General features: G+C 38.4%; 1 protein-coding gene across 1 annotated transcript in view; it reads left to right on the top strand.

Moving 5' to 3' along the window:
• The window catches only part of SYT16 (synaptotagmin 16), a 46698-nt gene that overhangs the window by 13226 nt on the left and 19747 nt on the right, over positions 1–13725 (top strand). The gene's annotated exons all lie outside the window — the stretch shown is intronic.

Below are 13725 nucleotides of genomic sequence, written 5' to 3'. Positions count from 1 at the left end.
CTAATTCTGAGTCAGTGGCAAGCTTGGTTCTGACACTCGACCTAGTTAGGTATGTTGTGCAAATAAGCCATCTTGTTAATGAAAACAAGGCAGAGGGCATAAAAATAAAAATTTGTGTATAGGACATAATGAAAGAACAGTAACTGACAACTGATCTTGATACATTGGTTGTTTTACTGATGTTCATAAACATTTACATGCTACATTTACATAGAAAAGAGCATTTTTATTCACATGCCAATCCTATGAGGCAGGTCTAGGGTGAGAAACTCCGAGGCATTGAGGGAGGGGGTAAAAATACTCAGTGTGGTAGTGACTGCAAGAATGAAGACCCACTCCTTTTTCAAGAGTGATGCATGTACAAAATGGATGGGACTTCAAGACTGGGTCTTTATGGGGCAAAATCTAACTCCCTATGAGTTAGTTGACTAGGTCTCTTGATACCTTTGTGATGTTCCCATGACATAATGACTCCAACTGAACCAGTAAAAAGCCTGTCATGGGAACAGGGCCAATACAGGGTATTTTTTTTAATATGTTTTATTTTTCTTATTGAAATAACAGCTTATGGGCCAGGGGTATAGGAGAGGGTTTTTAAAAATTCCCAACAAAAGTCAGTTCTGATGAAATTTCCCACAGTGCCTACTGTTTGCCATTGGAGGAAAGTTGCTGTTAGAGTAGTCATTTATATATTGAGTACATGCATACCGCCCAGAGTTGTTATCAAGATGGGCGGTGAAGAAATGCAATAAATAAGATAAATGCATACACTTAATACCTAACATATTTTGTTCCTAAAGGCAGAAGGAGTGGTTCTAAAATGAGCTGATGGCTTCTCTGTCTTCTAGCTTTCCCAACCTGATGTTTTTCAGATGTGTGAGATTTCAGATTTGACCATGTTGGCTAGGGAATTAAGGGTATTGATGTCCCCCTCATCTGCAGAGCACTGGGTTGGGGAAGGCTACTTTTAATATCTTAACCCCAGCTCTTCAAGTCCTTTCTCAAACTCAAAACTCAGAAGAAGAGGACTGACACTGTCTTTGTGGTTATCTCTCTGAGGTAGTCTGGTACATAATGTTTGGTAATGGAAGAGAGATTATGAGTAGAATAAATATGCTGTCCTGCCTCAAAATTGTAAACAATTGTCTTACTGTGTTTTTTGGCATTTCCTATGTGTCTATTTTCTCTTTTTTGCTGCTGCTTTTTTGGGGGAGGGGGCTGTTGCTTTCTCAACGTTTATTTATTCTTAATGTGCCCTCTTTCACCCAGCTCCCAAAAATATAATAGAGGCTTTTAATGATAAATTGACACAAAACAAGAAAAATACTTGAATGCTTTTTGTTGCCATAGAAGCACTTCTGGCAGATCACAGAAGAACCCTTTTGCTAATAGTAAAGTATGAGAAGAAAATAGACACTCTTTGTCAAATAATTGCTGTTGATGAAAAAGCAAAGAGGCCTTGCGTTCTTACTCCAGTATAGTCTTCACTTGATGTACATGTGTTTCATTTTTGGAAGGGGCAGGAAACAACAGGAGAATTAATATTTTATGATGACAGTTCTCATCCTGTGCTTGAACAAAAGGGGAACATAAAATCAAGAGAAATATAATATTTGGAGATAGTTTAGAAGTGCCAGTGCTATATTTAACCCCAAATCTTCTCTTTTTCTCTAAGCTCTGAAAAATCATCTTGCAGTTTTTAAAAGCGTTTCATTTTGAAGAGAGATAAGTTACATTTCTCTGCCAATTCTTGGGAAAATGTTTGCATTAAAAAAATGTTTGTGCTCTGTATTTGTGGACATAGGCATACATCAGACACATCAAAGCATAGATATGTACAGTGCATGTACTGAGTTAAAATAGCAAAGGAGTGCACAGTCCACAAAAACACAGATGTGAACTAAACCAACATTTACTTTGTCATGTATGTAGGCAAAGCAAAGTGTGGTCTTGGGTTAATGCCAGACTTTCACTGAACACTCAAAAATGACTGTGATCACTGATGGTGTTACACCAGCCTTCAGTTGCAGTTGCAGCTGGAAATGCAATTCCACTATCTGTGTTATTATATAAAGGGCAATTATTGACACCTTTTGTTTCTGAGAACTGCACTTTTAATGGCCAAACAACCCTGTGATATATGAACCATAAAATCACTGGCAGCCATAGCTTTCAGCGAATTGACATACAGGTATAGTAGTTGCTAAAGCTGTCTGAGAGCCTGTAATTTAAAGTCTCCTTGAAGTCCAGCTTGACTCCTGATGATGTCATTGAAAAGCCCACACAGTTTTCTTGGCAACAGCAATGGCTGTGGTTCATTGCTACTTTCTTCCAAGATTTTTTTTTACTTCCCAATGTAGACTCAATGGTATTTCCTAGGGGTTTTCCACCCAAATACTAGCCAAATCCAAATAGATGCTACCACTTAGCTGACCATCAAGAGATGGTTTTTACCATCAAGAGATGGTTTCCGGAAATACTCATAAATTACCACATAGTACAACTCTTAAGTGTCAAACCTTATATATTCCATGTTTTAATGTCACAGTACATCTCTTTTTCCTCCTGTGCTTCCAAAATGAGTGAGAGCCAGTCGTTTCTCAGTGAGAGGGGTGTTGACATCTGTGCATTGTTATTGTAATAGCCTGTCTGTACTCACCTTCTTTGCATCTGACCTTGGCCCTTCTAATCCTCAGACTTGCTTTGGATTTATGAGATCCCAAGTTCAGCCTGTAGTATCTCTGATAGGATTGGGAGAGCCCATTGTCTATGAAATCCAGGAGAAGTGCTTCTAGTTACTATAGACTAATCATCCATCTGCCTGTCACAGACCCACTGTCCCAGATCCATGGCTGTCACTGTTAATCCTGAAGGCAGTAGTTCTGAACTTCAGCACCCCCTTTTGTTGTTAATTTCTACAATATCAGTTTCTGTGTTTTCTTCATAGTACCTGAAAGGTTTTTTTTTCTTCAAGTATTGCTGCCACCAGTCAGAAATGCATGATAATTCTGGGATTGCACTTAGTAATCAACTGTTTCTTTAAAATTCTTACATGGTAGCAGAAAATACATTTGGGTGAACAGATGGTTCAAAGCTATTAACTTTCAGTAAGAAGCAAACAGTATTTTGTACTTTTGATATTGACAAGCTTCTTGGGCATAAAAGATTGCCAGTTCAGTTTACTTCAAAGTTTACTTTGCTTGATGGGAATAATTTAATAATGTTTTGCTATGATTATGGTTTCATTATGTTTCTTAACAGTGTTTTCTTTATTGGTGTGTCTTGTTAATTGACATAGAGTTGCTTATTAGCACAAGGTTTCCTACATTCTCTCTCTGAATTAGAATCACTTCCATTCTTTTGAGAGTTTCTGATTTTATACATTCTTTTTCTTTAATTCTTCCATTTTCTTCACACATTGACTTCACTAGCTATACGGTGGTTCTCTTGGACTAAACACTCTTAACTCCCTTTCAGCAGCTAGCAATCAGTGCTCCATCTCTGTCATTTAAAATACGTTTTTTTCTTGCCAACTACTTTCTGGCCAGGACAATCACTTCCCCTCCAGCAGATACATGTATGTTATATGGAAAACACACATTACAAACCTGTAACAATACAATTCACAATCAAGCCAACTGTTACAGGCTGGATTACATCTTCCAGAATGCTCAAGAACTGGAGAAAGACTATTACAGTCATGACTGAGGTAGGAGACTCATGGTGCAAAGCAGAATAAAGTAATTTGCTCCCTCCCTCCCTCCCTCCCTCCCTCCCTCCTTCCTTCCTTCCTTCCCTCCCGAGATTGCTTTCTTTTCTCCTTATGCTGCCCCGGGCAAGTTCCATAGTTAGGAAGCTGTTTGATTGATATAATGCAGTTATGCAGATTCTGGAGATAGGGCACCCAAAACTTTTTTCACAAGATACACAGAATCAGACTTATTTATTTATTTAATTTATTATCTCAACTGGGGGGCTAATTAAAACAGCATAAAAACCATAAAACAATAGAAACAAGAGCATACATGTAATCTGCAGCCAAGGTAAAAAACAAAAGCACCAATGACAAATCAATGCAACCATTGCATAGACTCTGCCACACATCCAGATCCCCAGGTCCAGTGACATATCCTTCCAAAGCTTGTATAAACAGAAGTGATAAATGATAAGGCTGTGTATGTTGATTCTGGAGTAGATATTCTGACCTTTTCTCCAGCTCATAAGCAGATTTGGAAAAAAAACAATGTTCTCACTAGAAGAAGGGGTATAACAATAACCTAGTTTCCTTAGGGATAAAGAGGGGGGGAGGGGTGTTAATACTGGTTAAATCTCCATAAGTTTTAGATCAGGCTTCTCTAGGGTGCTGCCCTTCAGATGTCCTGTCATCCCAAACCAAGCTCATCATGTGCAAGGCATCTGAAGACTGCAGGTTAGTATAGGCTCTTAAAGTTTACTTGTCCTGTGGAAGCTTGCCTGTGTGTGAGAGAGAAATCCCAGTATTTGGACAGACTTTTCTTAAGGTTTGGCTATGTAATCTTGTGGCTTCTCTTGCAGTAGAACTCCAATAGTGTAGTTGTTCCTTGCTACTATTTCTAGCCTCCATTCCAGATGTTCTTTTATCCCAGCTTATCCTGCTCTTTCTTCTCATATGGAAGGACATACTTGAAAACAAAAAGTATTAAGCTATTACCATTTCCGATTTTTAGTTTCCAAGATCATCCCTATGGACCTCAAGAAATAAAATCTAGACTGGAAGCTGGTGCTGTGAGTTGCAATACTATACATCAGGGTATAGTATTGACTGGGCACTAAAGGAGGTAGGCAAGCTAAACAGGAGGAGGAGGAGAGAATTTGATCAAGATAAGTGCCTGTGTGTGAAGTATGTCTTCATAATATGCAAATATGGTCTAAGGAAGTGACTTCTTTGGTAGATTGTTCATCTCAAGAGGTAAATATTTACTTGCATACTGTGAACAAAGATTGTTCCGTAGAGCAGCTGAAAATGTGACATTTGCAATGGGGGATAATAGTATGAATAAAAGCATGACGAGTGGGAATGAGAAGTAACTTCACCTTGAATAGTTTAGATGACAATCAAAGCATCCTCTGTACTTTAATTCTTGTGTGTGCGATTAAGGAAACAGTCCAGCCTCTCAGCCTGACACTGTTATTCTTGTTCTGAGATATAGTTGAGCCTGACATGCATGAGAGAAGTTGGCAGAGTTAAAATAGCTAAAATGGAAGGTATCCTTGTGACTAGGATGAGATCTGTGCTAGCTAATGACTTTGTTCAGATTGGAACAGAAAGTGTTAGATTTTAGCATCTCAGTTAAGAAACAAAGAGACTTTAGCATTTTGGTTAACTGTTTTGCATCCTTACCCATCCAACAGCATGCAGTTATTTTGATTAAGCTAGGCAGCTTTTGGTCTGGCCCATTTGAATTCTGTAATGGAAAAATTGTGGCTATAACAAATTAAATAAATGGCTTCCCCCACTAAGATAAAATGGACTAGCATAAATGAATAAATAAAAGTGTGGAAAGAATGCTTTGCAGCATACATGAACAGTGTTTCTTGGGCCAATAAACACTCCAAAAAGTAGGTGAGGCATAGGATAAAAGCTGAAATTACTTTTAATTAAATAAATTAAATTCCATTAATATGATTACTCACCATGCATTTAATCATGCTCTCCTTGTCTCCCATTAACAACAACAATTTAGCAACAACGGTTGGGGGCATTCCAAATGTCCACCCAAGGCTTTCAGGGTTTGCATATGGCCCTGGGGGGATTGCTTGTATACTACTGCTTTTACAGTGCTGCGTTGAAAGCTATAGGTCTTTTTTTAAAACATTTATGGAATTTGTACAGTATGTATTCATCCTAAAATGGGTAATGTGGTTCTTAAACCAATATCTTAGTTTAATTTCTGCAAAAGTGAACATGGAATAGTGCTAGAGCATCTATGTGCAGCAGTAGATCCCAGGTTCAGGCCATGGAGAAGCAAGAAGCAATCAAGGTTTAATAAAGTTTAGCATTCCATGCTTGTGCTAGGTTTGATAGGCTATGTTTTCAGAGGAAAGTTAGGCCGAGGCTGATGTCTCATAAGGTAGGTTTAATTTTCTGGCCAGACTGTATATAAAAATTTTGTCCCATTTAGCACTCTCTTGAGTGGCCAGATTTGTATTAACTACGTGATGCTACTGTTGTCAACGAAACAACTGTTTCAGAGCCACAGCTTTGATTGGATCCATGACCTTCCTAAGTCTCTAGGGATGTTGATAATAGTATGAAATCTTCAGAAGAGCAATTTTTATGAATAATATTTGGTGGGCCACTTCTCTGCCTTGCTTCAGTAAAATGATGATCATGTTGGAGACATACTGTTAGCTGGTTCAATGATGTGCACAGAGGTGGGGGTTTTGGCCACATGAGTGCAACATGGCTTTTCCAAATGGAAGTAAAGAGAGCTTGTTAAACACTCCCAAAGAATTGGAAGTGAAATGATTGACCATATTTGTTTATTGACAGAGTGCACAACAAATCACAGTGCACAGTATGCCACAGTGGTAATATTTTCAGTGGTTCTGTAAGGAAGCCTCTATTACTGCAGTATTGCAAAAAAAAAAGTTGTTTTCATCCACAATAAATCTTTTGAGTGAAGGTTAGGGTTAGGGTTCGTGAACATGCAGCAGATACGTCCATAAGAATGCAAGAAAAACCATTTTATATCAGACAAAAGAATGAGGTAGCCGAGCACCCTGTTTCCTGCAGTGGGTAGCTAATTGTAGGAAACCGTAGCTTTTACCTTACGTACCGTGTTTGATTCTTCCCAGTTATTTTTTATTCTTGTTTATTGTGACAAAACAAAATCTAAGAAATGAAGGAATGGAAATGCAATTCCATTTTAGCTAACCACTATTGAGTGGCCTTGTGCCATTCATCCATCACATTAAGCCATAGTTTATTTAACACGGTTTGCTGAATAAGTCATAGTGGCTAAGTTTACCCATTATGGTAAGCCAAAAGGTTTATGCAACATTTTCATTTATTTTCTTTATTAATTTACATAATGCCCAATTGCATAAGCTTGAAGGCACCTAAATCTAGATACCTAGCACTCTGTATGAACCCTGTTTTTCTTTTAGTCTTTGGATCCTTCTCATATAAAATGGAAAGCATAATAAGTAGTATTACAGCAATCATTTCTAAATTTGACCTCCATCTTCAAGGAAGGGAGATTTGTTACATAAAGGAGAACTAAGGCAATATTATTATATAGCTATTATGGATAGGGGAATATAAAGTGAACAGAATAGGAAGCTGAAATCTTAATGCTCTATGTACTCACATCTACATACAGTATGTACATACACTAAATGCATGGGTGTGGAAGTTAGAAATAGGCATTCTCTACTATCCGATAGAGATTGGATTCTTCCAAATATCTGTGCATGTCCTCCATTTGCTTTGCCTAGTGTAAGATCAGCTCTGTGACTCTGACATTGAAGCCTTTGCTACATTATTTTAGGCTTGCAAATGCTTGACTTTCCTGTGCCCACAGCTGCACCTCTAAGCTTTGGGGTATTTCCAGAGTGAGTTTGAGGTATGAGCTAAACTCACAAATCTGGCTATGAAACAGCAGGTGTTTCAATGCCATCATCCCTACTAATTGGTACAAAAAAGAGTGAGTGTGCCACTTCTTGATTTTTAGTTTTATTTTTAGTTTTTTTTTTGCCATCTGCATCCAGGGAAACAACAGGAGGAATCATTCCTTTGGGAACTGATGGGATTGGGGGAGTGATGGGTATAAGTGACAATTTGTGTGCGTGCACGCTTATTCTCTCTCTCTATTTCACATACACACACGCATAGTCACATGCATTTGAATATACCAGCTGTCTTGTGTGTTACTATATTGTACTGGTTTTTTTTTTTTAGGATAAAAGAATACAGCTCTGGCAACACAGATTTTTTCAGCATTGCCAGAAATATATGCGAAGAATATGGAGCCATATCTTTGAAGGCTTGTTATTCTTTTGTATAAATATGTTGTTAGGCTTAATGTATTTTGTATCCAACATATGAGATTGCCTTCTTTCTGGTGGCCCAGAGAGGATTTGGAGATCTGTCAGGCATTCTTTCTTCACAATCCCATCCGTTCTGCTGCTTTAGTCAGTAGTAGCATGAGACTTCATGGTGACCATGTGGGGTTGGGCCATCCCAGGTGATAATAGAAAAGAACAAGCAATAAATCCAAGGCAAGTAGCATGATCAAAGGCAAAAGTTTGCACCAGGAGCTGAACAAATTGTCTCAGATTATTTGGGCTTCCAGCTGAGCTTCATCTTCTCTTTCTGACGTTGACCATTTACAGTCTCTGGCAGAAATATTTAATTTAATAGGAGTTCCCAGAGGCTGGGTTTGGGACTTTCTGGCTGCTGAGCATCCTTTCTGTCACTGAGCTATTAGATTTACTACACATTTTTGTCAGAGGCTTCTCAATAGATGGCAGCACCTGGCTGACCCTGTCTTGCCTCTGAAGCTAGGCAGCTTGGGCCTGATTAGCACTCGGATGGGAGACTTCCAGAGAATATCAGGGGTACAGACCATACGAGGAAGTAAAAAATACCCAGAATGAAAAACCACTTCCTTAATGTCACCAGGAAAATTGGATGGACGTGCCTATGAAGTCACCAGAAAAGACTTATCTCACTTGGATCAGAGGCAAATAGAATCATTTGTGCAAGCAGTACTGAAGATCTTGACACAGAAACGAGTGTAGGATAGGATGGAGAAGTAGGGTGTTTGTTGTTGTTAGTTGCTGTCAAGTCATTTATGACTTATGGCGACCCTATGTATAACAGAACGAAATGCTGTTTGGTCTTGCGCCATGTGCCTGACTGTTCCAATGTTTTCATCCATTGTTGCTGTAATTGTATCAATCCATCTCACTGAAGTTCTTCCTCTTTTTCGCTGGCCCTCGACTTTACCAAACATGATGTCCTTTTCAAGTGATACTTGCTTCCAATAAAACATGGTCCCCAGGGCAGAGGTTTATAGGCGACAACCATGTCATCTTGCACAGGGTTAATTTTTAGACTGGGTTGTACAGTTCTATTTAGTGAAGGTGCAAAAAGAAAAATAACCTCTATCTTTTAACATTTAATCCTGAATGCATAGCAAGTGCTTAGTTTTAAAGAATATACTGTATACATTAAAGGTTTTTCTTGGCACCAACAGAAATGATTTGCTATTGCTTTCTTCTGGGATGTTTTCTTTTTCCAATTTCTTTCATGATCACTTCTGGAAGTAGTAACCAGATCTGATTCTTCTTAGATTTGTCACGTTCAGTAAAAAGGGGAAGTTAAAAATCCAGATTACTATTAAATATTAAGAAGACAAGGGCATTGCAAGCCTGCATGCTTAATGAACTTTGTTAATAGGGATAACGTTAAGGTGACAGATAGTTTTGTTTTCTTGGGATCAAGAATAGTTAATGTTGGTTAGTATGCTTGAGAAGTATATATCATGAAATTAGTTTCAGGCAGGAAGGCAATGTTGAACTTCGGTAAGACTGTAAAAGATGTTTCAGTGACAACAAAGATCACAACAATTGAAAAATAATAGATGTTTATGAAGTATACATTGCAGGAAGAATCAATCAGTCATAGATCAAAAGCTGACTGTTCCTTGAGGTGATGATCAGCAAGCAGAAATTCACATACTCTGGGCATGCGATGGGAGATTATGGAGTAGAAAAAATTATGATCTTGGCAAGGTTGAGGGAAATAGAAAGGGAAGCCAATGGATAAAGTGGATGGATTAGCTTTAAAAGACTACTGCAATGTTCTTAGAAAAGTTATGAATTATATTAAAGATAGGTCAAGATGAAAAGCATTTGTCCATGCAATCTCTGAGAATCAAAAGTGACTTGATCTTCAGCTAACTAACTATATTCAGAAGGAGAATTTTGGCCCTTGTGAATCTTGTGTGCCATCAAATGATCACTTTGACCAAGGAGCAAAGGAGCAGGGACTTTTAGTGGCATTAGGCACATGTTTATCTTGTTTTGACAGAATTTTTATGCTGGGATTTTATTGCCTGTACCCAATACATGGACAGCAGTCAGAAATAACTGATACTGTGTATTGTAACTGATCTGAAAACACTTATCCAGGTTCGGTTATGACATGAGTATCCCTTTCCAGACTAGAGTGGAGACTGGAATAGGTGGGGAGGCTGTTTTCATTTGTAACTAAGGTCAGATGATAGTCATTTATCTCCAATAAATATTTCCCTTCCCATTCCTATAGCACTTTTGAACTATGTTTAAAATATTAATAATAGTGATGGATAAATAAATGTTTAAGCCAAATAGCATTATAAATATCTACCCATCATGTAGCGCTCTCATAAAACATTGTGGAGGATATGTGGAGCAAGGTTGAGCCAGTGTCTGATTAACAGTTACCAGGTAGTCCTCAACTTACGACCACAATTGGGACTGGAACTTTGGTCGCTAAGCACTGCAGTCATTAAGTGAGGCATCATGTGCCCATGCCCAATTTTACGACGTTTTTGCGGTAGTCATTAAGCGGTAGTCATTAAGCGAATCACATGGTCTTAAGCAAATCACATGGCCATTAAGCGAATCTGGCTTCCCCCACTAGTTTTACTTGTCACAAGCTGGCTGGGAAGGTCACAAATGGTGATCATGTGACCCCGGGATGCTGCAACTATTGTAAATACATGCCGGTTGCCAAGCGCCTTAATTTTGATCATGTGACCATGGGGGATGCTGTGATGGTCGTAAGTGCGAGAACCAGTCATAAGTCACTTTTTTTAGTGCCGTTGTGACTTTGAATGATCACTAAACAAATGGTCATAAGTCGAGGACTACTTGTACTATACCTGCATTTTCAGCTGCAAAGTTAATTTCATTGCTCATTTCAGGGATATAATGTTAGTCCTTTCTCTTTGTTTGCTGTAGCTTTTGACATCTTCCTTCAGGATCAAGTTGATTAGTAGAAAACTCTTGAAAGTTTACTTTTACTTATAATTACTGAGATGTTAGAAGATCAACTACCTCAAATTAAATAAGTGAAACATGACAAATATTAAACATCAGCATCCTCTTCACAAAAAGAAAAAAATGGAATGAGAAATAGGGAGAGGGGGAAAAAAGAAACATTCATTGTTTTCATGAAGATCACTAGCAGAAAGTTGGGACACCTCTTGGTAAAACACAAATGGCTAATTGGAGATCCTGCATCTGGTGGCTCTTGCCTTGTTTTGTTTTTCTGAGCTTGTAAGACAAGGTTGTATCCATGTTCCACCCCATGGGCTGTCAAAATCCTCTGTGTCTGTCTTTTTTCTCCCAGTGAACAGTTATGGGGATGATGAAGATCTAACAACGTCCTCAGACAGTGATGAGGAGGTGATTAAGCAGTTTGAGTTCTCAGTTTCTCGTTCACAAAGCTTTCGATCAGGAGTTTCTGAAAAAGGAATCCAAGCAGGCTTGGAGCGCAGGCCAAAATTTAACTGCCTGTTGTCAAATCATGAAGAATACAGTACTGAGACCTCTGAAAGTGAAGGTATTTTCTCTTTCCAAAAACAATTTGCATCAAAGGAAATTGCACAGACAGACAGACAAAAAATACATCCAGTTTGATTCAGTCAAGGGCTATGCCAAGTGGCGAACAACGTGACTAGAATCTGCTCCAGGGCTGAAGGCATATGGACATAGTCTTATGGCTGGCACAGCTTCTGCTAAAAACCTCTTAAAAGTCAGTCAAAACGTATCTGTAAAGTTGACAAACCATAAAATCAGAAGCTCATGATGTTCATCCAAAATCAACATACCACTTCAAAAATGAAATGGACAGAAGGATTAAAAATAAAAATACAATATTTTTTAGGAGTACTTGGGAAATAGGTATACACTCACAAGCTTCTTAACTCCTCCCACAACTTCTATATTTCACACCTTAATAGACAGACTCAGTGAATATCTGACTTGTGTAAATTGTAGTAATGGTTGCTGTAGCCATCACTTTCCTTAAGAAAGCACAAATAATATCTTTTTATGATAAGACAGATTTATTTATCAAGATGCCTTTGCTGGTGACAACCCTGTGAACGGCATAGGACCCTAAGGTATAACTTCAGAAAATGAGACCAGGTGGTTTTTACCAGGTGGTTTAGATCAATGTTTTTCAGCCTCAGCAACTTTAAGATGTGTGGACTTCAATTCCCAGAATTCACCTGTCAGCATGCTGAGGGTGAGGTTGCTGAGGGTGACAAACACTGGTTTAGATCAGACTTCTCCAATCAGCACCCTCCAGAGCGAAAGTGCCAGGCTGGAAAAGCTGAAGTAGCTTGTGCTATTCACCTTGGAATGTATCTCAGTCTTCGCCATGGCTATTTCCAGTACAGCTACTTAAACTTTTGGAAATTCTTTTTGAGGAATCCTACAATAAACTTCTAAGAGAACTCCATAATTTTTCAGAGCACCAATTTCAAAAGAAACTGAATTATTTGTATACTGAAATAGGTCCCATTTGTTTCAGTAAGGCTGGCTCCCAAAAGCAGGCATAAGATTACAGCCTTAGGCAGTCAGTAGATTCCCTTGAATTACATTTCTTAACCTTCAAAGAGATTTTAACGCTTAACTGATACTCTGGCTGCAGGCCAGATTTGCAAAGCACTGAATATGTGTGCTGGGGGAGGCTGTGTGTGGGAAGTGTGTAAAATAATTTCTCACTAGAGAACCACTTCTATTCTGAAAGCTTGTGGCATTTTATTTATTTATTTTAAATTTTAAAACCTGTCTTTCAGCCTACTGCTCGGGTGTGTGCCAAGTGTATATCAAACTTGTAGTGATTATGCTAGAGCTACAATCTGTGATGTACACCATGTTCTGTTCAACATCAGTGGCACTCAGAGCCTTCATAGCGGAATGAAAGACATCCTACAGCACACTTGTAGGAAGGAAATCCCAGGGCCCTCCAAATAGACTGATTCTGAACAAACAAGTAGAGAATTGTATACAGGATGCCAATCTATTTGGGAGTAGATTGGAGTTGATTTTCAGTTAAATGCACATGAAATCAAATGATAAGCAGTGATGGCTTCAGGAAGACTTAATAGTTTGCAAACTTGAGTGAGAAAGAAATGGTCTATAAATGTTCAGAAATCTCAGCAGCACATCTGAACTTTATAGAAGAATTTCTGTTATTCCTGTTTCTGCCAATTTTGCTTCCATTTCCCTTTTTTTCTCTACTGGTTATAGGGATGTCAGTGGTGTTGCAGCGCAGAAGGAATCATTTAGAGTAGGAGCATAGCCTTCTGAAGGACTTTGACTGTGGTCCTCCAAAATTCCTTCAGAAGTTGTTCTTCCATTGTAATTTTTAATAACAGAAGGGGAAAATTATTACATTAATTAAAATTAATTGAACTGATTAAACTTTTTAAACATTATTTTGATAACTGTGGCAATGAGTGCATAGTTGAAAGACCTGAAGGGCCACACTGGGGACAGATCATCCTGGAGAAGGTCTGTCAATGAGGTTGTTGAGAGTCAACTCTGATTTGATGGCACATAATCACTCAATTAAAATCCTTAATAATTTGGAGAAAAGTCATGTTAACAGCATTTAATTCTCTATGGTGACCCCTTATTTTGGAACACTTTGCTCCCAAAGTTTCATAAAGCTATCATTTC

Source organism: Candoia aspera, chromosome 1, assembly GCF_035149785.1.
Source record: "Candoia aspera isolate rCanAsp1 chromosome 1, rCanAsp1.hap2, whole genome shotgun sequence".
Lineage (NCBI taxonomy): Eukaryota > Metazoa > Chordata > Lepidosauria > Squamata > Boidae > Candoia > Candoia aspera.
This window is presented reverse-complemented; position numbering and strand designations above follow the sequence as displayed.